Here is a 27,898-nt window from a genome sequence, read left to right on the forward strand (position 1 = left end):
GTAGTTTAAGAATTATTTTGAACATCGTTTCCTACATTATAATATTTAAAATGTGTGTTAGACAAACCCATATGTAATTCTGACATATATTGACAAACTATTGATATTTTATAAGGTAATTAATAAGTAAGTTGTGTTTTAATAATTATAGGCTTATTTAAAGATTCTTGAAATATAATCTATTATTTGTGCTCCGAGATAGTGATAATTCTCATGACGTTGAAAAGACTTAAGAAATTATTTTAACATTAAAAAATGTTATAATTTAAAATTAATGAAAACGCTAGAAGGAGGGGTTGAACATCCGACCTTGTGGTTAACAGCCACACGCTCTAACCAACTGAACTATTCCAGCTACGCTTACACGTTGATTTTGATTTCTTTATATTAATCTAATTTATTCAAATTTCAGTACCGCGCATACTTGAGAGTATGCATAAACTCTATGTCAAAAGCTTGCAACGTATTTATCTTTGAATTGAGTATGGACATAAACATGACATCTTCTATGTCTAAACACAAGATCTAACCAATGGATAGTAACAGAATGTTCCAAAAACTAGTTTTCAAAGTTATTTGTTAATATAAATTTAACATCAATTTGGCATTGATGATAATTTTTAAGGAGATAATAGAATTTCATGTTAAAGATAGCGTCCAAGTTGATTTGAAGTCGGACACGTATACAAGACATCTTATGAATCTCCACTCCCATATTTCATATTGTAATTTATAAATTATATTAACTTCACATTCATAAACAAATATAGCGAAAAATGTATGTTACACACATGCTTTGGTATTTCTTCCAGTTGTTGGGATGTTGTATTGTCCTTAAAGGACATAGAATAAATAAGTTATTTTCCAATGATTTGAAGATTTCTTGGACATTCTTGAATAATGGTAGATAAATTTCCCTTTGAGGAAATTGATAATACCCTTACCTTGAAGACACTTTAACAATGATTTTAACACATTTTTTGACAGAATTAATCACAAACTCCCTTATCTTAATTTAATATTCTTCTTTAGTCCTTTAATTAAAAAAATGTTACAAGTTAGTCTCTTAACTTCACTTATGTTATCCTATTTGGTCTCTTCCATCAATTTTTCGATAGAAAAATGTTAAGTTCCAGTGACGTCGCGTGACAATAAGACAATTGGTACAAAACCGAGTCAACATATTTAGTTAAAACAGATACACTCTTTAAAATGCATAGGTTTTATTTTCAGATGTTAAAACAAAACACGCAAAATTTAAATAGTGTATGCGTTTTTAATAATATACTACTCCAGCCTAATTTTTAACCAAAAAAGACAAATTTTATGCTTATTAAGAAATATAGTTAAGTGCATTTACGTTTTTTAATTTTAATGTGAGAGAGACAACACAATTACTAATATACCCTCAATTAAATTGTTTTCTACTAACAATATTAAGTAATTAATGCAGAGATGCTTTTGGTATAAAGGCATTAAATGCACCTAGATTTGTTGACATTTGCTTATATTTAAGGCCAAAAAAATTAGAAAACTTTTGCTTATAAATAAGGCCGGAGGGAGTACGAAGCTTGAAGAGAGCTAATAATATATAGCCGATTTAGGCGTATTAAAGAACTACAACATAATTAGCTAATGGTAATAAACTTTTGAAAATTAACGTATAAAAATTTATGAAGTTCCTTAGAAGGACAAAAAGATAAAATTAAATATTTAATTTTTTTTGAAAATGCGAGAATAGGGAATTGAACCTCCAACTTTATGATTAGTAGGGTTAACTTTCACACATTTTAACCAATTATGATATTACAACTACCATTATAATATCTATTATTTATTCTAATTTACCTAACTCATGTTTCAGTAACTGATAGACTTGAAAATAATCATCAATGTTTTGTCAAAAATTTGCAACAAATGTATCTTTAAACCTACTATTGACATAAACATGATCTCTTCAATAAATATCAACAAGATAGTAATTGGATATTTCAACGACTCTTTTTTAAATAAATATTCAAACTAATTCAAACATCACTTTTATATTTAAGAAAAATATTATATACCTAATAGATTTCCAATCTAAAGACATCGTCCATGCTGGTCCAATGTGGCTATGCAATCAATATGTCATGTGGATATCTTCTTCCAAAAATGTAGTGTAGTTTAAGAATTATTTTGAACATCGTTTCCTACATTATAATATTTAAAATGTGTGTTAGACAAACCCATATGTAATTCTGACATATATTGACAAACTATTGATATTTTATAAGGTAATTAATAAGTAAGTTGTGTTTTAATAATTATAGGCTTATTTAAAGATTCTTGAAATATAATCTATTATTTGTGCTCCGAGATAGTGATAATTCTCATGACGTTGAAAAGACTTAAGAAATTATTTTAACATTAAAAAATGTTATAATTTAAAATTAATGAAAACGCTAGAAGGAGGGGTTGAACATCCGACCTTGTGGTTAACAGCCACACGCTCTAACCAACTGAACTATTCCAGCTACGCTTACACGTTGATTTTGATTTCTTTATATTAATCTAATTTATTCAAATTTCAGTACCGCGCATACTTGAGAGTATGCATAAACTCTATGTCAAAAGCTTGCAACGTATTTATCTTTGAATTGAGTATGGACATAAACATGACATCTTCTATGTCTAAACACAAGATCTAACCAATGGATAGTAACAGAATGTTCCAAAACTAGTTTTCAAAGTTATTTGTTAATATAAATTTAACATCAATTTGGCATTGATGATAATTTTTAAGGAGATAATAGAATTTCATGTTAAAGATAGCGTCCAAGTTGATTTGAAGTCGGACACGTATACAAGACATCTTATGAATCTCCACTCCCATATTTCATATTGTAATTTATAAATTATATTAACTTCACATTCATAAACAAATATAGCGAAAAATGTATGTTACACACATGCTTTGGTATTTCTTCCAGTTGTTGGGATGTTGTATTGTCCTTAAAGGACATAGAATAAATAAGTTATTTTCCAATGATTTGAAGATTTCTTGGACATTCTTGAATAATGGTAGATAAATTTCCCTTTGAGGAAATTGATAATACCCTTACCTTGAAGACACTTTAACAATGATTTTAACACATTTTTTGACAGAATTAATCACAAACTCCCTTATCTTAATTTAATATTCTTCTTTAGTCCTTTAATTAAAAAAATGTTACAAGTTAGTCTCTTAACTTCACTTATGTTATCCTATTTGGTCTCTTCCATCAATTTTCGATAGAAAAATGTTAAGTTCCAGTGACGTCGCGTGACAATAAGACAATTGGTACAAAACCGAGTCAACATATTTAGTTAAAACAGATACACTCTTTAAAATGCATAGGTTTTATTTTCAGATGTTAAAACAAAACACGCAAAATTTAAATAGTGTATGCGTTTTTAATAATATACTACTCCAGCCTAATTTTTAACCAAAAAAGACAAATTTTATGCTTATTAAGAAATATAGTTAAGTGCATTTACGTTTTTTAATTTAATGTGAGAGAGACAACACAATTACTAATATACCCTCAATTAAATTGTTTTCTACTAACAATATTAAGTAATTAATGCAGAGATGCTTTTGGTATAAAGGCATTAAATGCACCTAGATTTGTTGACATTTGCTTATATTTAAGGCCAAAAAAATTAGAAAACTTTTGCTTATAAATAAGGCCGGAGGGAGTACGAAGCTTGAAGAGAGCTAATAATATATAGCCGATTTAGGCGTATTAAAGAACTACAACATAATTAGCTAATGGTAATAAACTTTTGAAAATTAACGTATAAAAATTTATGAAGTTCCTTAGAAGGACAAAAAGATAAAATTAAATATTTAATTTTTTTTGAAAATGCGAGAATAGGGAATTGAACCTCCAACTTTATGATTAGTAGGGTTAACTTTCACACATTTTAACCAATTATGATATTACAACTACCATTATAATATCTATTATTTATTCTAATTTACCTAACTCATGTTTCAGTAACTGATAGACTTGAAAATAATCATCAATGTTTTGTCAAAAATTTGCAACAAATGTATCTTTAAACCTACTATTGACATAAACATGATCTCTTCAATAAATATCAACAAGATAGTAATTGGATATTTCAACGACTCTTTTTTAAATAAATATTCAAACTAATTCAAACATCACTTTTATATTTAAGAAAAAATATTATATACCTAATAGATTTCCAATCTAAAGACATCGTCCATGCTGGTCCAATGTGGCTATGCAATCAATATGTCATGTGGATATCTTCTTCCAAAAATGTAGTGTAGTTTAAGAATTATTTTGAACATCATTTCCTACATTATAATATTTAAAATGTGTCTTAGACAAACCCATATGTAATTCTGACATATATTGACAAACTATTGATATTTTATAAGGTAATTAATAAGTAAGTTGTGTTTTAATAATTATAGGCTTATTTAAAGATTCTTGAAATATAATCTATTATTTGTGCTCCGAGATAGTGATAATTCTCATGACGTTGAAAAGACTTAAGAAATTATTTTAACATTAAAAAATGTTATAATTTAAAATTAATGAAAACGCTAGAAGGAGGGGTTGAACCTCCGACCTTGTGGTTAACAGCCACACGCTCTAACCAACTGAACTATTCCAGCTACGCTTACACGTTGATTTTGATTTCTTTATATTAATCTAATTTATTCAAATTTCAGTACCGCGCATACTTGAGAGTATGCATAAACTCTATGTCAAAAGCTTGCAACGTATTTATCTTTGAATTGAGTATGGACATAAACATGACATCTTCTATGTCTAAACACAAGATCTAACCAATGGATAGTAACAGAATGTTCCAAAAACTAGTTTTCAAAGTTATTTGTTAATATAAATTTAACATCAATTTGGCATTGATGATAATTTTTAAGGAGATAATAGAATTTCATGTTAAAGATAGCGTCCAAGTTGATTTGAAGTCGGACACGTATACAAGACATCTTATGAATCTCCACTCCCATATTTCATATTGTAATTTATAAATTATATTAACTTCACATTCATAAACAAATATAGCGAAAAATGTATGTTACACACATGCTTTGGTATTTCTTCCAGTTGTTGGGATGTTGTATTGTCCTTAAAGGACATAAATAAATAAGTTATTTTCCAATGATTTGAAGATTTCTTGGACATTCTTGAATAATGGTAGATAAATTTCCCTTTGAGGAAATTGATAATACCCTTACCTTGAAGACACTTTAACAATGATTTTAACACATTTTTTGACAGAATTAATCACAAACTCCCTTATCTTAATTTAATATTCTTCTTTAGTCCTTTAATTAAAAAAATGTTACAAGTTAGTCTCTTAACTTCACTTATGTTATCCTATTTGGTCTCTTCCATCAATTTTCGATAGAAAAATGTTAAGTTCCAGTGACGTCGCGTGACAATAAGACAATTGGTACAAAACCGAGTCAACATATTTAGTTAAAACAGATACACTCTTTAAAATGCATAGGTTTTATTTTCAGAGGTTAAAACAAAACACGCAAAATTTAAATAGTGTATGCGTTTTTAATAATATACTACTCCAGCCTAATTTTTAACCAAAAAAGACAAATTTTATGCTTATTAAGAAATATAGTTAAGTGCATTTACGTTTTTTAATTTAATGTGAGAGAGACAACACAATTACTAATATACCCTCAATTAAATTGTTTTCTACTAACAATATTAAGTAATTAATGCAGAGATGCTTTTGGTATAAAGGCATTAAATGCACCTAGATTTGTTGACATTTGCTTATATTTAAGGCCAAAAAATTAGAAACTTTTGCTTATAAATAAGGCCGGAGGGAGTACGAAGCTTGAAGAGAGCTAATAATATATAGCCGATTTAGGCGTATTAAAGAACTACAACATAATTAGCTAATGGTAATAAACTTTTGAAAATTAACGTATAAAAATTTATGAAGTTCCTTAGAAGGACAAAAAGATAAATTAAATATTAATTTTTTTTGAAAATGCGAGAATAGGGAATTGAACCTCCAACTTTATGATTAGTAGGGTTAACTTTCACACATTTTAACCAATTATGATATTACAACTACCATTATAATATCTATTATTTATTCTAATTTACCTAACTCATGTTTCAGTAACTGATAGACTTGAAAATAATCATCAATGTTTTGTCAAAATTTGCAACAAATGTATCTTTAAACCTACTATTGACATAAACATGATCTCTTCAATAAATATCAACAAGATAGTAATTGGATATTTCAACGACTCTTTTTTAAATAAATATTCAAACTAATTCAAACATCACTTTTATATTTAAGAAAAAATATTATATACCTAATAGATTTCCAATCTAAAGACATCGTCCATGCTGGTCCAATGTGGCTATGCAATCAATATGTCATGTGGATATCTTCTTCCAAAAATGTAGTGTAGTTTAAGAATTATTTTGAACATCGTTTCCTACATTATAATATTTAAAATGTGTCTTAGACAAACCCATATGTAATTCTGACATATATTGACAAACTATTGATATTTTATAAGGTAATTAATAAGTAAGTTGTGTTTTAATAATTATAGGCTTATTTAAAGATTCTTGAAATATAATCTATTATTTGTGCTCCGAGATAGTGATAATTCTCATGACGTTGAAAAGACTTAAGAAATTATTTTAACATTAAAAATGTTATAATTTAAAATTAATGAAAACGCTAGAAGGAGGGGTTGAACCTCCGACCTTGTGGTTAACAGCCACACGCTCTAACCAACTGAACTATTCCAGCTACGCTTACACGTTGATTTTGATTTCTTTATATTAATCTAATTTATTCAAATTTCAGTACAGCGCATACTTGAGAGTATGCATAAACTCTATGTCAAAAGCTTGCAACGTATTTATCTTTGAATTGAGTATGGACATAAACATGACATCTTCTATGTCTAAACACAAGATCTAACCAATGGATAGTAACAGAATGTTCCAAAAACTAGTTTTCAAAGTTATTTGTTAATATAAATTTAACATCAATTTGGCATTGATGATATTTTTAAGGAGATAATAGAATTTCATGTTAAAGATAGCGTCCAAGTTGATTTGAAGTCGGACACGTATACAAGACATCTTATGAATCTCCACTCCCATATTTCATATTGTAATTTATAAATTATATTAACTTCACATTCATAAACAAATATAGCGAAAAATGTATGTTACACACATGCTTTGGTATTTCTTCCAGTTGTTGGGATGTTGTATTGTCCTTAAAGGACATAAAATAAATAAGTTATTTTCCAATGATTTGAAGATTTCTTGGACATTCTTGAATAATGGTAGATAAATTTCCCTTTGAGGAAATTGATAATACCCTTACCTTGAAGACACTTTAACAATGATTTTAACACATTTTTTGACAGAATTAATCACAAACTCCCTTATCTTAATTTAATATTCTTCTTTAGTCCTTTAATTAAAAAAATGTTACAAGTTAGTCTCTTAACTTCACTTATGTTATCCTATTTGGTCTCTTCCATCAATTTTCGATAGAAAAATGTTAAGTTCCAGTGATGTGGCGTGACAATCAGACAATTGGTACAAAACCGAGTCAACATATTTAGTTAAAACAGATACACTCTTTAAAATGCACAGGTTTTATTTTCAGAGGTTAAAACAAAACACGCAAAATTTAAATAGTGTATGCGTTTTTAATAATATACTACTCCAGCCTAATTTTTAACCAAAAAAGACAAATTTTATGCTTATTAAGAAATATAGTTAAGTGCATTTACGTTTTTTAATTTAATGTGAGAGAGACAACACAATTACTAATATACCCTCAATTAAATTGTTTTCTACTAACAATATTAAGTAATTAATGCAGGGATACTTTTGGAATAAAGGCATTAAATGCACCTAGATTTGTTGACATTTGCTTATATTTAAGGTCAAAAAAATTAGAAGACTTTTGCTTATAAATAAGGCCGGAGGGAGTACGAAGCTTAAAGAGAGCTAATAATATATAGCCGATTTAGGCGTATTAAAGAACTACAACATAATTAGCTAATGGTAATAAACTTTTGAAAATTAACGTATAAAAATTTATGAAGTTCCTTAGAAGGACAAAAAGATAAAATTAAATATTTAATTTTTTTTGAAAGTGCGAGAATAGGGAATTGAACCTTCAACTTTATGATTAGTAGGGTTAACTTTCACACATTTTAACCAATTATGATATTACAACTACCATTATAATATCTATTATTTATTCTAATTTACCTAACTCATGTTACAGTAACTGATAGACTTGAAAATAATCATCAATGTTTTGTCAAAAATTTGCAACAAATGTATCTATAAACCTACTATTGACATAAACATGATCTCTTCAACAAATAGCAACAAGATAGTAATTGGATATTTCAACGACTCTTTTTTAAATAAATATTCAAACTAATTCAAACATCACTTTTATATTTAAGAAAAATTATTATATACCTAATAGATTTCCAATCTAAAGACATCGTCCATGCTGGTCCAATGTGGCTATGCAATCAATATGTCATGTGGATATCTTCTTCCAAAAATGTAGTGTAGTTTAAGAATTATTTTGAACATCATTTCCTAGATTATAATATTTAAAATGTGTCTTAGACAAACCCATATGTAATTCTGACATATATTGACAAACTATTGATATTTTATAAGGTAATTAATAAGTAAGTTGTGTTTTAATAATTATAGGCTTATTTAAAGATTCTTGAAATATAATCTATTATTTGTGCTCCGAGATAGTGATAATTCTCATGACGTTGAAAAGACTTAAGAAATTATTTTAACATTAAAAAATGTTATAATTTAAAATTAATGAAAACGCTAGAAGGAGAGGTTGAACCTCCGACCTTGTGGTTAACAGCCACACGCTCTAACCAACTGAGTTATTCCAGCTACGCTTACACATTGATTTTGATTTCTTTATATTAATCTAATTTATTCAAATTTCAGTACCGCGCATACTTGAGAGTATGCATAAACTCTATGTCAAAAGCTTGCAACGTATTTATCTTTTAATTGAGTATGGACATAAACATGACATCTTCTATGTCTAACAACAAGATCTAACCAATGGATAGTAACAGAATGTTCCAAAAACTAGTTTTCAAAGTTTTTTGTTAATATAAATTTAACATCAATTTGGAATTGATGATATTTTTTAAGGAGATAATAGAATTTCATGTTAAAGATAGCGTCCAAGTTGATTTAAAGTCGGACACGTATACAAGACATCTTATGAATCTCCACTCCCATATTTCATATTGTAATTTATAAATTATATTAATTTCACATTCATAAACAAATATAGCGAAAAATGTATGTTAGACACATGCTTTGGTATTTGTTCCAGTTGTTGGGATGTTGTATTGTCCTTAAAGGACATAGAATAAATAAGTTATTTTCCAATGATTTGAAGATTTCTTGGACATTCTTGAATAATGGTAGATAAATTTCCCTTTGAGGAAATTGATAATACCCTTACCTTGAAGACACTTTAACAATGATTTTAACACATTTTTTGACAGAATTAATCATAAACTCCATTATCTTAATTTAATATTCTTCTTTAATCCTTTAATTAAAAAAATGTTACAAGTTAGTCTCTTAACTTCACTTATGTTATCCTATTTGGTCTCTTCCATCAATTTTCGATAGAAAAATGTTAAGTTCCAGTGACGTGGCGTGACAATAAGACAATTCGTACAAAACCGAGTCAGCATATTTAGTTAAAATAGACACACTGTTCAAAATGCAAAGGTTTCATTTTCAGAGGTTAAAACCAAACACGCAAAATTTAAATAGTGTATGCGTTTTTAATAATATACTACTCCAGCCTAATTTATAACCAAAAAAGACAAATTTTACGCTTATTAAGAAATATAGTTAAGTGCATTTACGTTTCTTAATTTAATGTGAGAGAGAAAACACAATTACTAATATACCCTCAATTAAATTGTTTTCTACTAACAATACTAAGTAATTAATGCATGAATACTTTTGGAATAAAGGCATTAAATGCACCTAGATTTGTTGACATTTGCTTATATTTAAGGCCAAAAAAATTAGAAGACTTTTGCTTATAAATAAGGCCGGAGGGAGTACGAAGCTTGAAGAGAGCTAATAATATATAGCCGATTTAGGCATAATAAAGAACTACAACATAATTAGCTAATGGTAATAAACTTTTGAAAATTAACGTATAAAAATTTATGAAGTTCCTTAGAAGGACAAAAAGATAAAATTAAATATTGATTTTTTTTTTTGAAAATGCGAGAATAGGGAATTGAACCTCCAACTTTTTGATTAAAAGGGTTAACTTTCACACATTTTAACCAATTATGATATTACAACTACCATTATAATATCTATTATTTATTCTAATTAACCTAACTCATGTTTCTGTAACTAATAGACTTGAAAATAATCATCAATGTTTTGTCAAAAATTTGCAACAAATGTATCTTTAAACCTACTATTGACATAAACATGATCTCTTCAATAAATAGCAACAAGATAGTAATTGGATATTTCAACGACTCTTTTTTAAATAAATATTCAAACTAATTCAAACATCACTTTTATATTTAAGAAAAATTATTATATACCTAATAGATTTCCAATCTAAAGACATCATCCATGCTGGTCCAATGTGGCTATGCAATCAATATGTCATGTGGATATCTTCTTCCAAAAATGTATTGAAGTTTAAGAATTATTTTGAACATCGTTTCCTAGATTATAATATTTAAAATGTGTCTTAGACAAACCCATATGTAATTCTAACATATATTGACAAACTATTGATATTTTATAAGGTAATTAATAAGTAAGTTGTGTTTTAATAATTATAGGCTTATTTAAAGACTTAAGAAATTATTTTAACATTAAAAAATGTTATAATTTAAAATGAAGGAGGGGTTGAACCTCCGACCTTGTGGTTAACAGCCACACGCTCTAACCAACTGAGCTATTCCAGCTACGCTTACACATTGATTTTGATTTCTTTATATTAATCTAATTTATTCAAATTTCAGTACCGCGCATACTTGAGAGTATGCATAAACTCTATGTCAAAAGCTTGCAACGTATTTATCTTTGAATTGAGTATGGACATAAACATGACATCTTCTATGTCTAACAACAAGATCTACCCAATGGATAGTAACCGAATGTTCCAAAAACTAGTTTTCAAAGTTTTTTGTTAATATAAATTTAACATCAATTTGGAATTGATGATATTTTTTAAGGAGATAATAGAATTTCATGTTAAAGATAGCGTCCAAGTTGATTTAAAGTCGGCACGTATACAAGACATCTTATGAATCTCCACTCCCATATTTCATATTGTAATTTATAAATTATATTAATTTCACATTCATAAACAAATATAGCGAAAAATGTATGTTAGACACATGCTTTGGTATTTGTTCCAGTTGTTGGGATGTTGTATTGTCCTTAAAGGACATAGAATAAATAAGTTATTTTCCAATGATTTGAAGATTTCTTGGACATTCTTGAATAATGGTAGATAAATTTCCCTTTGAGGAAATTGATAATACCCTTACCTTGAAGACACTTTACCAATGATTTTAACACATTTTTTGACAGAATTAATCATAAACTCCATTATCTTAATTTAATATTCTTCTTTATTCCTTTAATTAAAAAAATGTTACAAGTTAGTCTCTTAACTTCACTTATGTTATCCTATTTGGTCTCTTCCATCAATTTTCGATAGAAAAATGTTAAGTTCCAGTGACGTGGCGTGACAATAAGACAATTGGTACAAAACCGAGTCAGCATATTTAGTTAAAATAGACACACTGTTCAAAATGCAAAGGTTTCATTTTCAGAGGTTAAAACCAAACACGCAAAATTTAAATAGTGTATGCGTTTTTAATAATATACTACTCCAGCCTAATTTATAACCAAAAAGACAATTATTTTATTATAAGAAATATAGTTAAGTGCATTTACGTTTCTTAATTTAATGTGAGAGAGAAAACACAATTACTAATATACCCTCAATTAAATTGTTTTCTACTAACAATACTAAGTAATTAATGCAGGAATACTTTTGGAATAAAGGCATTAAATGCACCTAGATTTGTTGACATTTGCTTATATTTAAGGCCAAAAAAATTAGAAGACTTTTGCTTATAAATAAGGCCGGAGGGAGTACGAAGCTTGAAGAGAGCTAATAATATATAGCCGATTTAGGCGTATTAAAGAACTACAACATAATTAGCTAATGGTAATAAACTTTTGAAAATTAACGTATAAAAATTTATGAAGTTCCTTAGAAGGACAAAAAGATAAAATTAAATATTTAATTTTTTTTGAAAATGCGAGAATAGGGAATTGAACCTCCAACTTTATGATTAGTAGGGTTAACTTTCACACATTTTAACCAATTATGATATTACAACTACAATTATAATATCTATTATTTATTCTAATTAACCTAACTCATGTTTCAGTAACTGATAGACTTGAAAATAATCATCAATGTTTTGTCAAAAATTTGCAACAAATGTATCTATAAACCTACTATTGACATAAACATGATCTCTTCAATAAATAGCAACAAGATATTAATTGGATATTTCAATGACTCTTTTTTAAATAAATATTCAAACTAATTCAAACATCACTTTGATAATTAAGAAATATTATTATATACCTAATAGATTTCCAATCTAAAGACATCGTCCATGCTGGTCAAATGTGGCTATGCAATCAATATGTCATGTGGATATCTTCTTCCAAAAATGTATTGTAGTTTAAGAATTATTTTGAACATCGTTTCCTAGATTATAATATTTAAAATGTGTCTTAGACAAACCCATATGTAATTCTGACATATATTGACAAACTATTGATATTTTATAAGGTAATTAATAAGTAAGTTGTGTTTTAATAATTATAGGCTTATTTAAAGATTCTTGAAATATAATCTATTATTTGTGCTCCGAGATAGTGATAATTCTCATGATGTTGAAAAGACTTAAGAAATTATTTTAACATTAAAAAATGTTATAATTTAAAATTAATGAAAACGCTAGAAGGAGGGGTTGAACCTCCGACCTTGTGGTTAACATCCACACGCTCTAACCAACTGAGCTATTCCAGCTACGCTTACACGTTGATTTTGATTTCTTTATATTAATCTAATTTATTCAAATTTCAGTACCGCGCATACTTGAGAGTATGCATAAACTCTATGTCAAAAGCTTGCAACGTATTTATCTTTGAATTGAGTATGGACATAAGCATGACATCTTCTATGTCTAAACACAAGATCTAACCAATGGATAGTAACAGAATGTTCCACAAACTAGTTTTCAAAGTTATTTGTTAATATAAATTTAACATCAATTTGGCATTGATGATAATTTTTAAGGAGATAATAGAATTTCATGTTAAAGATAGCGTCCAAGTTGATTTGAAGTCGGACACGTATACAAGACATCTTATGAATCTCCATTCCCATATTTCATATTGTAATTTATAAATTATATTAATTTCACATTCATAAACAAATATAGCGAAAAATGTATGTTAGACACATGCTTTGGTATTTCTTCCCGTTGTTGGGATGTTGTATTGTCCTTAAAGGACATAGAATAAATAAGTTATTTTCCAATGATTTGAAGATTTCTTGGACATTCTTGAATAATGGTAGATAAATTTCCCTTTGAGGAAATTGATAATACCCTTACCTTCACTGTGCCAAATAAGGGAAAAGAGGGCGCTTATTTTGGCTTATAACAGCGCTTTTAAGCGCCCTCTAAAGTGGCGCTGGCATAGGTAAAGACAGCGCTTTGTTTTCCTGGAGAAAGCGATGTCTAAAGTGGCCCTTTAAGGGCCACATTATAGTGCGCTTTCAGAAAAAAGCGCCCTCTTGAGTGGTCTATAAAGGGACACCTTAGAGGGCGCTTTCTGGAAAAAGCGCCCTCTAAAGTTGTCAATGTAAAGTGTTTAGAGGGCGCTTTCAGGAAAAAGCGCCCTCTAAAGTTGTCAATGTAAAGTGTTTAGAGGGCGATTTCTGGACAAAGCGCCCTCTAAAGTTGTCAATGTAAAGTGTTTAGAGGGCGCTTCCTACAGAAAGCGCCCTCTAAAGTGTTAGTTATTTTAAAAAAATTTGTTTGAAAAACAGTGGATATTTAATTGGTAACCTGTTCGCATGCTGCAAAAGTGTAAAATTCATATTGATTTCATCCTTTAATCCAATGTTATACACCATTAATCCATTGATATATACAACATGAATCCATTTATATACAACATTAATCCTCCATATATACAACATTAATATATGATTCTTTGATCAACAATATACAACAACATATTCATGATTTAGTAAAAGTACAACAACAATATACAACATATATACAACAACAGCATACAACAACAACATTCCATACATATATGTACAACAATATACAACCTAGCTATATGATTCTTTGATCAACAATGAATTGACACAATTCATCCTTCATTTCATCCAAATGAGCTCTTGAGTAAGATTTGTATTCCTCAAAGTACTACAATTAAGAGAATAAAACATATTCATGATTTAGTAACAAATTAGATGAAATATCCGATAATATTAAAATAAACCCTAAGTTATTATTCCATACCATTTTTGGGATGTCTATACGATTCAACGCAATGATATCTCTCATAAATCTCAATACAAAAAATCTGCAATCGACCGAATTATTTTGCTGAGGACACTACACAGAAAAACAAACAATATATATATATATATAGTTAATTTCTTACAAACACTATTATAAGCAAAAAAACAAACACTATTATAAGCAAAAATAAGATACTTAATATATACCTGAACTCTGACCCAGGTAATGTCCTTCCTATTGCGGTAATTCTTTTTCGATCTAAATTTTAGTATTGCCCTAACAAAATAAAAACGTATATTGAGATCAATCTGACAGACATAATTAAATATACAAATACACACGAGTATTTAGGGGAATTTCACTTACGCGTCAACCGTCTTCTTCATACTCGGATATTTACTCCAATCACCCGATAATGAATCGAGATAATATACAATTAGTCTCGAAAGATCCATAGCAACCAACACCCAGTGACCACTATAAAATAAAACAAAAATTTAGATGCATGAAAATTTTCTACGTAAAAGATATACATAGATTATAACGAAATTATTAGAAAGAAAATCTAACCCGTTGCCAGAATTAAATGGTAAAAAATACAAATTGGGTGTAGTATTATCGCCGGCCGCCATGAATCTATCGACTAGTTCATTCTTTACGGATGTTGGATTTTTCGTTATAAGCGTTGTGTTGATACGGGAAGCAGCAATAAAATTGAATCGGTTACACAATTCAGTTCCCCGCATCAATGTTACATACATATACCTTAAATAGAAACATAATAAACATTAGACTACTCATTGAAATGTGTAAATAAATTGTTCAACTAAGTAAATAATAGATTGATCGAAGTACCATATGTATGTATGAATGACAGCGATGCCCAATTCTTCGTGTTCAAAAAGTTGTTGCATGTCCTCCTTTGCAATTATTTCGGAATGAGCAAATCCGAAAACACCTTCATCAAAATCTACACTACGGATGGCGCCGTGTATAATATCGGACTCTTCCACCATTTTCGCAAGACGCATCATAATTTGAGATTTTGTCCCGGACGTCGTTGGAGGAATATCGTTACCAGCTTTTTTCAACTTTCGACCGGGAACCTAAAAATTCATATAAATTAAATCATGACTTTTTGTGATGCAACAGAATCGTTGCGTATATAATTCAATGGGTATATATATTTGTACCTCTTTTTGAGATGCAACCGACTCGATGCGTCTTGAAATCCCTTTACCAGCTTTATGCGTGGGTCTTGTAGGAGTCTAACATTACCATGTAATAAGGATTGATTAAATATCATAATTGTAGCTGAATTGAAATGTGAATACTAAATATTCATAATCATTTAGAACATATATACCTCGGCATCTGGGAAAATTAGATCTGACGGCCATCCAACAAAGGATCCGACTGCTTCTCGCATCAACGTTGTCTCTGAAACAACGTCAGGTAATGGTAGAAGCGCGTCGGTATCTAATACAAGGTCAACCGAAACTTTCATATATCCCACCGGGAGGGGATTATGGTGAAGTAATTCACCCGAAGTGTTGTGCACTTTTCCCTTGCCAACCATGCGATAAGTTGGTGACAATAGATACAGCTGACAAGGTGAAATGCCCTAAACCAATAATAAATGTTATTGTTAACGTGTATATGTGTCAAGTAAAAAAGTGCTATTTTAATTTCATAATAACATATATAATTACCTCGGGAAATTTCGGTTGACAATTGATACTAGCTCGGTCACTAGTATCTTTTGCCTCGGAGGCGCACCTTTCCTCTCTATACCTTGCATTCTCGTTTTGCAGTTGGAGTACTTGTGCCCTTAACTCCGCCAAGGTCTCCATCACCTCTTTGTTGGTAGGATTTTTTGTTTTTGGTTTTTTATAAAATGACGACGGAGTCACACCAAAACCCTTACCCCTCACACGACCGGAATACTCAGGAACATTTAGTACTCGACTAAGTACGCTCCTGCAATCCTGGACCTCGGTTGAAGGTAAGGTTTGGGATAAAGTCTCCTGAAATATTATTAGAGGAGATTAAAAATGAATTATATGTCTAACAAAATTTTCGATATAATTAAAGAAATAATGTTACATATACTTACACATTCGTCATAAACATTTTGGACCGCTTCAACGACAGCCCCATCCTTCCCAACCCGAGCAGCCTTCCATAATACGTGCTCCGGAAGAGATGTTGCGTCACTTTTCTCCTCGGCTAGCTACACATTGAATTAGATTATAAGATCATCAATTATAACATATTGTGACAATGTATAAGCTCATAGCATTTGAATATACTCACAATTCTTTGTTGTAACCGTGCATATCCCGTACGCCCTTTTTTGTACGGATACGCGGGTTTTGATGCCCTTTTCCGATTTTTGTCGCTTACTTCCTGGATAAAAAAGTTTAAGGCATATTAGAACCAAGTAACTTAACAATTGTATAATACCATAATTAATAGACATTACATGAAATTTTTCGTTTCTTCGTTTGGCGACAAAGTTATCCCATTCATCGGCTGAAATAATCTCGGCATACTTCATTGGCCGTTCTGCTTCAACAAATTTTCCTTCCTCATCCTTGAGAAATTTGTTGGACAAAAAGGATCGAAATCCTCAGAGTCTTTTTCCGGCCAATTGAATACAATATTTTTGCCGGCTTTCATCGATGTGAAAGGATCTCTAAAAAACATACACATGGAGTGTGTTATTATAAAGTAATATTATAACAATATATGGTCAACAAATAGTCAACAAAAAAACATATAACAATATATGGTAAGTACCTGTATCTCGGACCATATTTTTTCTTTGCCAACCTTCAAGTCCGGACTTCTCCAATTATCACATGTAATCGGAATATGTTGTCGAACAAGGAAACCAATGTAACTTGCCAACATTGAACCGTTAGGCTCAATTAGTTGGTCTTCAGCACTCCAATGTACTTCAAATTTTACACCCTTGTCTCTTGCACGAATGATTGACTTCATAACAGTCAATCCTCGTTTGATTTCTTTTTCAACATTGTTACGTGATCCATTCGCGTCATGGGTATCGTCTTGGTTAGCCATTTTATCTGTAATATAGAAATGATTCAATAAGACCCAAGTAAGACAATGATTCAATACGTGAACACATTCATATACCTTCCATTTCTCTCATGTTACAACAATCTAAACTCTTTTTTTTTATCATTATTGAATACAAACTCACACACACCTACTGCATGCAAAAGACCAATGCAAACTTATGGTGTTTGTGTAACACCTCAAAATTTGCCCTCCTCTCTTGGTGTCGCATCCGCGAAAAACAACCGGCGAGCTGAAACAAAAACAACACAGAGCCGCCACTGCGCGTTATTTATCCCAAGATAGGGAAAGGAAACGCTCAGAGAAACCTGGAAAGGAAATGGTCTCGCGACCAAAGAGAAAGGGTAAGGGAGTCGGTTACGCAAGGGGAAGGTATTAGCACCCCTCATGTCCGTCGTACTCGACGGGATCCACGTTCTAAAAGAAAGAATAGGTTGCTAAAATAAACAGACAAACATCATACACACACGCTAAGACAACACAGGTGGGGTTAAGGGGAAGAGAGCTCGATAGGACGTCGCATCCTATGCCTACGTATCTCGTCTGGAACGAGAATCAGAGCTGTCGTAGTTCGGCTCACGCACGCCAAACAAACACATCGGCAAACATGGAGCCTGAATGCCAATCACTGGACTTACATCAGCATCCGAACCAAAACACACACCAGAAGGCAAACGGGGAGCCCGACCGCCAATCACTGGACTTACGTCGGCATCCGAACCTAAACACACGCAAGAAGATAACAAGCAAACACACGCAAAAAAAAAAGAAAAAAGGTGGCCGGAGAGACCTCGCACGGTCTCCTGCCTACATACCTCGTCTGGAACGAGGATCAGGGCGATGTAGTTCCCCCGAAAGGGAAAGAAAATCTAGCCAGAAACCCAGGGAAGACACACTACCAGGGAGCTATACTCGAGCCTAGTGTTGTCATGCATCATTACCCTATGTTCAGGTTTCTACCTACTTGCACAACTGCAAGCTAATCCTATCCAGGAAGAAAGCAAGCATACAAGCATACAATCAATCCAAACAATTCAAGCAAACATGTCAAACAAATATTCACAAAGCACACACTATAACCAATCAAGTGAGGCTCAAACAATGGGTTTGACTGCCGAAGCAGGTCATCTGTACATGGGTATTATTCGCTCTTAACCTTGCCATTACGAGGCTAAGGTGAAGCAGATGAAAGGTAAGTGAAGATTAGACTTCACAACTCTTATCCCTGACCAGGGAGAGCTTCAGACAAAGGAGCGTGGGTCCAGAATGGAGGGACCCTTCTACGCTCAAAGACTCTGACTCGATTGTGCAACAGCACAAGATCTTGGGTTTGTGTCCCAATGCATCAACACACAGCCGTGTGAGCAGAGGGACGACTCACAGAATAGTGGGGGATAGATTGCATATCCCTTTGATCCACCAATTGCCTCTTAGAGGTCTTTACCTGCTTGGCACAAATGTAAACAACCACAAACATTGCCTCTTAAGGAGGACTTCAGACAATTGCCCGGCCAGGTAACAGGCCGGGTCTCCCAGACTACATGAAGAATAGAAGTCCTACCTCAAGTGGTTTAAAAACCAAGCAGCAGCAAGCAAGTTCTTAAAGAACTGTAAGCAACTAAATGTACCTGAAATCAATCAAGTATCATCAGTACTCAGACAAACAACAATAAACAGCAAATGTTAATCAGTCAGACTATACAGATTAAGCAACACAGATTAATGCACACAAGTGCAAGCTATAAGCTCAAGCTCAAGCTTCACAACCTACAAAACAAAGTCAAATTAGTTCAAAACATCCAACAATCTCAATTTAATTGACTTGAAGCATTCTCCTTGAGCATTATGCATTTCATCCTGAAAATCCACACCAAATGTGAGAAACTAGACCACTAGGCCAAGCCTAGGGTCCAAAAGGGAGAAAAAATTCTAAACAGCAAACAATTCTCAACCAAAACCAAATTAATGCAAATAGAAAGCAAATGCAATTGATCCCATACTCATATCATTCACCACATTCATTTCATGACCAAAACATCACAAACTAGGTCAAATGCAACATCCAATGTCCAAACAGAATAACTTCAATCAAAAGCATACCAAAACAATTCCAAAAATCCTCAAATAATTCCCACCTAAACAGGACCTATTCAAGGTATAGCATGTCAATTTTCAGCTCAATTGGACAAAAGGAACTAGATCAATAAAAATCAAGAAATCCAGACACAATTATTCAAGCCAATTCAAGGTATCAACACATGCATTCACTTCAAAAATTCATAACAGAGTGAGAACAATTAAGAAATGAATGGGACCAAAACAGTGATGTTCTATAATGTGTCTACAATCAGCACACCAAATTTCACATTCATCCAAAACCATATGAGAATTTCACACAAGATATACAAACATGTGTCACATAAGGTTGCACAATGAACCATCAGAGAAGAAAAATATCAATCAAATTGAAAATGCCATAGAAAAAATCCAGAAAAATTCACATAACATTTCAACATATCAATAATCATCCATGCAAAATTTCAATTCAATCCAACAATCATAGGTCATGCAAATAAATTCAGAAAGTGGACCTAGCTAGGTGTGACACAAATTGTCACACCTAGATTCAAAAAATCATATCTCACTCCTCAGGTATCCAAAAATCACAAACTTTATATGTAAATCACCATCAACATGTCCAGAATGAGCACAAACAATTTCAGGAATTTCTTTAAATGTATGAGCATTTCACATTGAAAATGGCAAAACATGTAAAAAATACACACAAGTCAAAGTTCAATAGGCCAGGTCAACATTTTATCATGCACAACTTATGAAACCATGCCTATGAAAAGCTAGAGGGAATTTGGGAGCTATCAAAAAAATCCTCATAATTTTTGGACTAGTCAATATTTTTTTATGAATTTTCTAAGATTGAATGAATTATGTAATAATTATTTAAGTGTTTTATTAAATTAAATGATCCAATGGCAAAGTTGTAATTAAGCCTGGCCGGATGCAAAACGCAGCGTTTTCATTTTTTCGCTGGCAGCGTGTAATTGGCCAGATCTTGGCGCTAAACAGAATTTGAAAACGGCAAGGCAATCAAATGGATCAAACAAGGCAAATTTCCAGAAATTCATCATCTTCATCATCGTTTTTCCAGAATTGTTCAAGAACACAAGAACATCAAAGTTCAACCAAAATCCACAAATAGATATCCGTTGGAAAGGTCTAAACAAGAGGATCACGAATATGCACATGATTTTGCCTAATTCTTCCTAAATCTCTTGGATCGAACGAATTAGGTTTTGGCATCACAACTTCAAATCGAAATATCTCTCTCTACAATCATCCATTTCAAAAACTAAAGGCATCACAATTATCTATGTTGAACACTCTATAAAACGCATACAACAATTAAGGAAATCATGAGGTTCGATTTGGCACCTTAATTCGAAGTCAGTGATGAATCTTGAAGCCTTGGCGCGTGTTGATCCAAAACAGTTCAAGCTTGATGATAGGGAAGGTGAATGTAGTGCTTAGCTTGGCTCGAATTTGCTCCTAGTGCAAGAAATCTTCAAATGCCATGGTTGAGCATTACTTGGACAGTCGAGATTGGTGAGGATCTTGATGTTGCTTTTCCAAAACAGTTGAAGAAGAAGATGAATGGAGATGGCAGCAAAAAGAATCACACGATTTGGTGAAGAATTGGAAGAGTTTGATCCAATTTTCTTTGATGTTTGTTCTTGAGCTTTTGGAGAATTTGGAGGGAAAAGTGGTTACAATTTCTTGTGAAATGTGATTCTGATCCAAAGTTAGTTATGATTAGTGATATATACTCCAGCTCTAATCACCTCATTAATCACCAATTAGCCAAATGACATATGATTAGCAAAATGTGATTTTACTAAGCAAGGGCAAAAATGCCATTTCACAATGGGGCCCATGACAGCTGTATGACAGCTCACACATTCTCTAAATATCAGTTATGATGTGTTGCAACTTGTCCCATGGTCATTGGTTGTGTAATTTTGATTTTCACTATGTCATGGCAAATGGTATAATTTTCAAATGCAATTCACAAGTGACTTGACCAAATAATGAACCTCAACATGTTATGCCAGTTCAAACCATTTTCAATTTGCATTTGTGAGGTGTTGCAAAAATCCCCATTCCAAAATTCTCATTATTTCTCAAGTTGGACCATTTTGCCCCTGGATTTTTAACTGTACACTTGAAAATTGACTTTTTGCATTGACCATTTTTGATGAATTCCAATTATGCACCATGAAAGTACATGTCAAATGGAGTTTGCACATAAAAGGATCACTCAATTTGGACACTCCATGTGGAAGTTATGCCCCTCTGATTATGGGTCATTTTTGAAATTGAATGGACCATAACTTGCCAACCATACATGGGAATTTCAAGTTCTTGGACTTTTTGGAAAGGTGAGACCAAGATCTACAACTTTCATGTTGAACAAATTTTCATTTGAAGCTTCCTTGGACATGTAATTTTGAGGTCAAAAACTTTCCATTTTTGGAAACTTCCATTACAAGTCACTTTCTATTTTTGGCAATTTTTGTTCTGACTTTATTTTCTCCATTCTTGAGCTTTGACATGTCAAATAACACTTGTTTCAACATGAATGAAGTGTATCCAACTCTCTCCCACCTCCAAATCCATTAAATCATGCACAGTTGACCACAGTTGACTTTTTCAATTGACAGATGAATTTGGCAATGCATAGATCAAATTGAGCCCCAATTCCCTGATGAAATGGCTCAAGGATGAAACCCTAGCCTCAATAAGCTCAATAAAACCATGGAATGATCCCCATATCCATCATAGACCCCATCTCCTTGCCATGCCCTGATTGGCCCAATGCAGATGATTAGGGTTGACCAGTGGTCAAAACCCTAATCTCAAGGTATCTGATCAATCTTCTTGAATCTTCTGGATAATACAAGACCATCATGATGATGATGTATCACTTCAAACAAGACCAAGATCAATCTCCTTGAGAACCACAAAACCCTAATTTGGACCTCCACATCCTCAGATGATTAATGACCAGTCCAATGAAACCCTAGCTTGCACATGACCTCCTATCTTCTGATCAAGACTTGGGGGAATGGCTTGCACAATGTAACCACATGATATGCAATATGCAATGCTTAATGACCTAAAAATGATATGTAATATGTTATGCTAGTCCCAAGAGAGGAGGGCAAATTTTGAGGTGTTACACTTGGGACTAGCATAACATATTGCATATCATTTTTAGGTCATTAGGCATTGCATATTGCATATCATGTGGTTACATTGTGCAAGTTATCCTCCTAAGTCTTGATCAGAAGATGGAGAGGTTATGTGCAAGCTAGGGATTTATTGACTGATCATTAGCCATCTGAGGATTGGGCTATGAGTTAGGGTTTTTGATTCTCAAGGAGATTGGTCTTGATCTTGGTTGCATTGATACATCATCATCATCATGGTCTTGATATCATCCAGAGGATTCAGAAGATTGATCAGATACCTTGAGATTAGGGTTTTGACCACTGGTTAACCCTAATCAGTCGCATTGGGCCAATCAGGGCATGGCAAGGAGATGGGGTCTATGATGGATATGGGGATCATTTCATGATTTTATTAAGCTTATGGAGGCTAGGGTTTCATCCTCGAGCCATTTCATCAGAAGATTGGGGCTCAGATTGATCAGTGCATTGCCAGATTCATCTATCAGTTGAAAAAGTCAACTGTGGTCAACTGTGCTTGATTTTTTGGATTTGGAGGTAGGGGAGAGTTGGATACACTTCATTCATGTTGAAACAAGTGTTATTTGACATGTCAAAGCTCAAGAATGAAGAAAATAAAGTCAGGACAAAAATTGCCAAAAATAGAAAGTGACTTGTAATGGAAGTTTCCAAAAATGGAATGTTTTTTACCACAAAATTACATGTCCAAAAAAGCTTCAAATGAAAATTTGTTCAACATGAAAGTTGTAGATCTTGTTCTCACCTTTCCAAAAAGTCCAAGAACTTGAAATTCCCATGTAGGGTTGGCAAGTTATGGTCCATTCAATTTCAAAAAAGACCTATAATCAAAGTGGCATAACTTTCACATGGAGTGTCCAAAATGAGTGATCTTTTTATGAGCAAACTCCATTTCACATGTACTTTCATGGTGCATAATCAAAATTCATCAAAAATGGTCAATGCAAAAGGTCAATTTTCAAGTGCACTAATTAAAATCCAAGGGCAAAATGGTCCAAGTTGAGAAATACATGGAATTTTGGAATGAGGATTTTTGCAACACATCACAAATGCCAAATAGAAGTTGTTTGAGTTGTCATGAGCTGTCATGGTTCAATATTTGGCAAGGGCATTTTGGAACTCTCACTTAAATTTCACATTATGCTAATCACATGAGTTTTTGCTAATTGGTGATTAAGAGAGTGATTAAGGTGAAGTATAAAGTTCTAATCATAACAGAATGTTGATGATAATCACAATTCTCAAGAACCTAACCAACTTTCCCTCCATTTTCTCTCAATTCTTCAAGAATCTTCATCAACATTTTTCAAGATTTCTCCATCGTTTCTCACCCAAATTGCTTGATTCTTCTTGATTCGTGCTCCACATATCTTCTTCTCCAACTGTTTTGGTGATTTGTTGCAAGAATCTTCAAGAACCTCGACTGTTCATCATGAGCTCAACTATGGCAAATTGAGATTTCTCACACGTGGAGCTGTTTTGGATCAAGCTAAGCGTGGCATTCAACTTCCTCAACCTTCTCCTTCATCTGTTTTTGGTTTTGGCTCGAAGAATCATCAAGAATCGTTGCTGCCATTTCCAAGGTGCGTGAATTCGAATTTCACCATTTCTTAAATTATCATATGCTTTTGAAAGATCATGCATTGTAGATCATCATGATATGTGTAGTTTTTGGAATGATTGATTGTAGAGAGAGATATTGTGATTTGAAGATTTGTGTTCATAACTTTAATCGATCGATCCCGAGTGTGTGTTAAGAATTAGGAGATTTGAGTTACATATTTGGAATCTACATGGAAGGACGGTTCCAATATACATTTGTTGATTTTGGTTGAGTTTCATCGTTCTTGAATTTCTGCATTTTTCTGGAAATTTCCTGTGAAGAACAAGGTGAATAGTGCTGTTTGATCCACAATATCCATTGCCTTGTTTTGAATCGCGTTTACCGCCGGTTTTGACCAATAGAAACATTTCCTGGCCGCTAGCTGGTACGGCGTCGTTTTGCCTGGACCATTGAAAATTGCAAAAATGCCACTGGATTTAATTATTAATTATTATTTCTATTTTGTTTTTCATTTCATTTTCAATTTTGTTACAAGAACTTCAATAAATCATAGAGAGCTCATTTTTTATCCAAATTGAGTGAGACTTTTTGCATTATTTTCATGATGATGTGTAGAATTTTATGGTTATTTTTGTGGATTTTTTGCATGTATAGAAAAATGATTGGCTTAGGGTTTGTGAAATGTGTCACATTTTTGTATGCTTTGCCATATCCCTCATGAAATACTCATGCTTGCAAATAAATGAATGAAAATTTTTGTGCTTATTCTGGACATGCTGATGGTGATTTCCATGTATAGTTTGTGAATTTTGGATCTCTGGTTGATTAGATATGAATTTTTGAGTAGAGGTGTGACAATTTGTGTCACACCTAGCTAGGTCAACTTTCTGATTTTATTTGCCTGGCTTAGGAATGTTTAATTGCTCCAATTTTTTGCATGAATGAACATTGATATGTCAAGATTACATGAGAATTTTTCTGGAATTGTTGATGGCATTTTCTAATTGATTGATAATTTTCTTCTCTGTATGCTCATTTTGTGAATTTGTGTGGCACATGTTGGCATTTCATTTGTGAAATTCTCATATGGTATTGGATGAAGATGAAATTTGGTGTGAGCATTGTAGACACATTATAGGACATCATGGTTTTGATCCCATTCATTTATAATATGTTGTCACTGTTTTATGATTTATGGAAGATGATGCTTGTGTTGATGCCTTGAATTGGCTTGTATAAATGTGTCTGGACTTCTTGATTTTCATTGACCTACTTTCTTTTGTCCAATTGAGCTGAAAATTGACATGCTATACATTGAATGTGTCCTGTTTAGGTGTGAATTTTTGTGGAATTAATTGAATTGTTTTGATATGCTTTTGATTGAGTTAGTTCTGTTTGGTCATTTGGAGTGGCAAATTGCATGTTTGATGTTAAATTGTACATAAAATGATAATGGTGAAGGATATGAGCATGGGACCAATTGCATTTGCTTCTAATTTGTTTGAATGTGATTTTGGTTGGTTTGCACTTGCTGTTTTGATTTTTTTATCCCCTTTGGACCCTAGGCTTGGCCTAGTGGTCTAGTTTCTCACATTTGGTTTGGATTTTCAGGTTGAAATGCAAAAAGGCTTAAAGAAAAAGTGCAAGTTGATTAAATTGAGTTTTGTTTGATGTTGTGAACTAACATTGGCTTTGTGTTGTAGGTTTGATGCTTGAGCTTGAGCTCATGGCTTGCACTTATGTGCATTAACTTGTGTTGTCTGTATAGATTGACTTTTGCTGTTTATTGTTGGTTTGTCTGAGTACTGATGATACTTGATTGATTTCAGGTACATTTAGTCGCTTACAGTTCTTTAAGAACTTGCTTGCTGCTGCTTGGTTTTTTAAACCAGTTGAGGTAGAATCTCTATACTTCATGTAGTCTGGAAGACCTGGCTTGTTATTTAGCCAGGCAACTGTCTGAAGTCCTCCTTAAGAGGCGATGTTTGTGATTGTTTACTTTTGTGCCAAGCAGGTGAAGACCTCTATGAGGCAATTGGCGGAACCCAAGGGATATGCAATCTATCCCCCGCTATTCAGTTGAGTCGCCCCTCTGCTCACACCACTGTGTTGACGCATTGGGACACAACCCCAAGATCTTGTACTTTGTACAGTTGTGTCAGAGTCTTGAGCGTAGAAGGGTCCCTCCATTCTGGACCCACGCTCCTTTGTCTGAAGCTCTCCCTGATCAGGGATAAGAGCTGTGAAGTCTGATCTTCACTCACCTCTCATCAGCTTCACCTTAGCCTCTCAATGGCAAGGTTAAGAGCTAACACTACCCCTGTACAGATGACTTGCCTAGGCAGTCAAACCCATTGTTTGAGCCTCACTTGACTGGATATAGTGTGTGCTTTGTGAATATTTGCTTGAGATGCTTGTTTTGTTTTGTATGCTTGTATGCTTGCTTCTTTCCTGGATAGGATTAGCTTGCTGTTGTGCAAGTAGGTAGAAACCACAACGTAGGGTAATGATGCATGATAACACTAGGCTCGAGTACAGCTCCCTGGTAGTGTGTCTTCCCCTTGGTTTCTGGCTAGAGTTTCTTTCCCTTTCAGGGGAACTACATCGCCCTGATCCTCGTTCCAGACGAGGTATGTAGGCAGGAGACCGTGCGAGGTCTCTCCGGGCACTTTTTTTTCTTTTTGTGTGTGTTTGCTTGTTATCTTCTTGTGTGTGTTTGGTTCGGATGTCGACGTAAGTCCAGGGATTGGCGGTCGGGCTCCACGTTTGCCTTCTTGTGTGTGTTTTGGTGCGGATGCTGATGTAAGTCCAGTGATTGGCATTCAGGCTCCCAGTTTGCCTGTATTTGTGTTTGTTTGTTTGGCGTGCGTGAGCCGAACTACGGCAGCTCTGATTCTCGTTCCAAACGAGATACGTAGGCATAAGATGCGATGTCCTATCGAGCTCTCTTCCTCTTAACCCCGCCTGTGTTGTCTTCGGTGTGTGTGTGTGTGATGTTTTAGCAACCTTTTATTTTCTTAGAGCGTGGATCCCGTCGAGTACGACGGACGTGAGGGGTGCTAATACCTTCCCCTTGCGTAACCGACTCCCTTACCCTTTCTCTTTGGTCGCGAGACCATGCTTTTTCCAGGTTTCTCTGAGCGTTTCCTTTCCCTATCTTGGGATAAATAACGCGCAGTGGCGGCTCTGTGTTGTTTTTTTGTTTCA

General features: G+C 32.8%; 6 non-coding genes across 6 annotated transcripts; all 6 read right to left on the reverse strand.

Moving 5' to 3' along the window:
* Positions 1-281: 281 nt before the first annotated feature.
* Positions 282-355, reverse strand: TRNAN-GUU (transfer RNA asparagine (anticodon GUU)). The gene has a single exon. It is a non-coding gene; the product is annotated as a tRNA-Asn (tRNA).
* Positions 356-2,442: 2,087 nt separating this feature from the next.
* TRNAN-GUU (transfer RNA asparagine (anticodon GUU)) lies at positions 2,443-2,516 on the reverse strand. The gene has a single exon. It is a non-coding gene; the product is annotated as a tRNA-Asn (tRNA).
* Positions 2,517-4,601: 2,085 nt separating this feature from the next.
* Positions 4,602-4,675, reverse strand: TRNAN-GUU (transfer RNA asparagine (anticodon GUU)). The gene has a single exon. It is a non-coding gene; the product is annotated as a tRNA-Asn (tRNA).
* A 2,079-nt stretch (positions 4,676-6,754) lies between these two features.
* On the reverse strand, positions 6,755-6,828 carry TRNAN-GUU (transfer RNA asparagine (anticodon GUU)). The gene has a single exon. It is a non-coding gene; the product is annotated as a tRNA-Asn (tRNA).
* Positions 6,829-8,913: 2,085 nt separating this feature from the next.
* On the reverse strand, positions 8,914-8,987 carry TRNAN-GUU (transfer RNA asparagine (anticodon GUU)). Its single transcript has one exon. It is a non-coding gene; the product is annotated as a tRNA-Asn (tRNA).
* Positions 8,988-13,153: 4,166 nt separating this feature from the next.
* On the reverse strand, positions 13,154-13,227 carry TRNAN-GUU (transfer RNA asparagine (anticodon GUU)). The gene has a single exon. It is a non-coding gene; the product is annotated as a tRNA-Asn (tRNA).
* Between the last annotated feature and the right edge of the window lie 14,671 nt (positions 13,228-27,898).

This window comes from Lathyrus oleraceus, chromosome 6, assembly GCF_024323335.1.
Source record: "Lathyrus oleraceus cultivar Zhongwan6 chromosome 6, CAAS_Psat_ZW6_1.0, whole genome shotgun sequence".
Taxonomy (NCBI): Eukaryota; Viridiplantae; Streptophyta; class Magnoliopsida; order Fabales; family Fabaceae; genus Lathyrus; species Lathyrus oleraceus.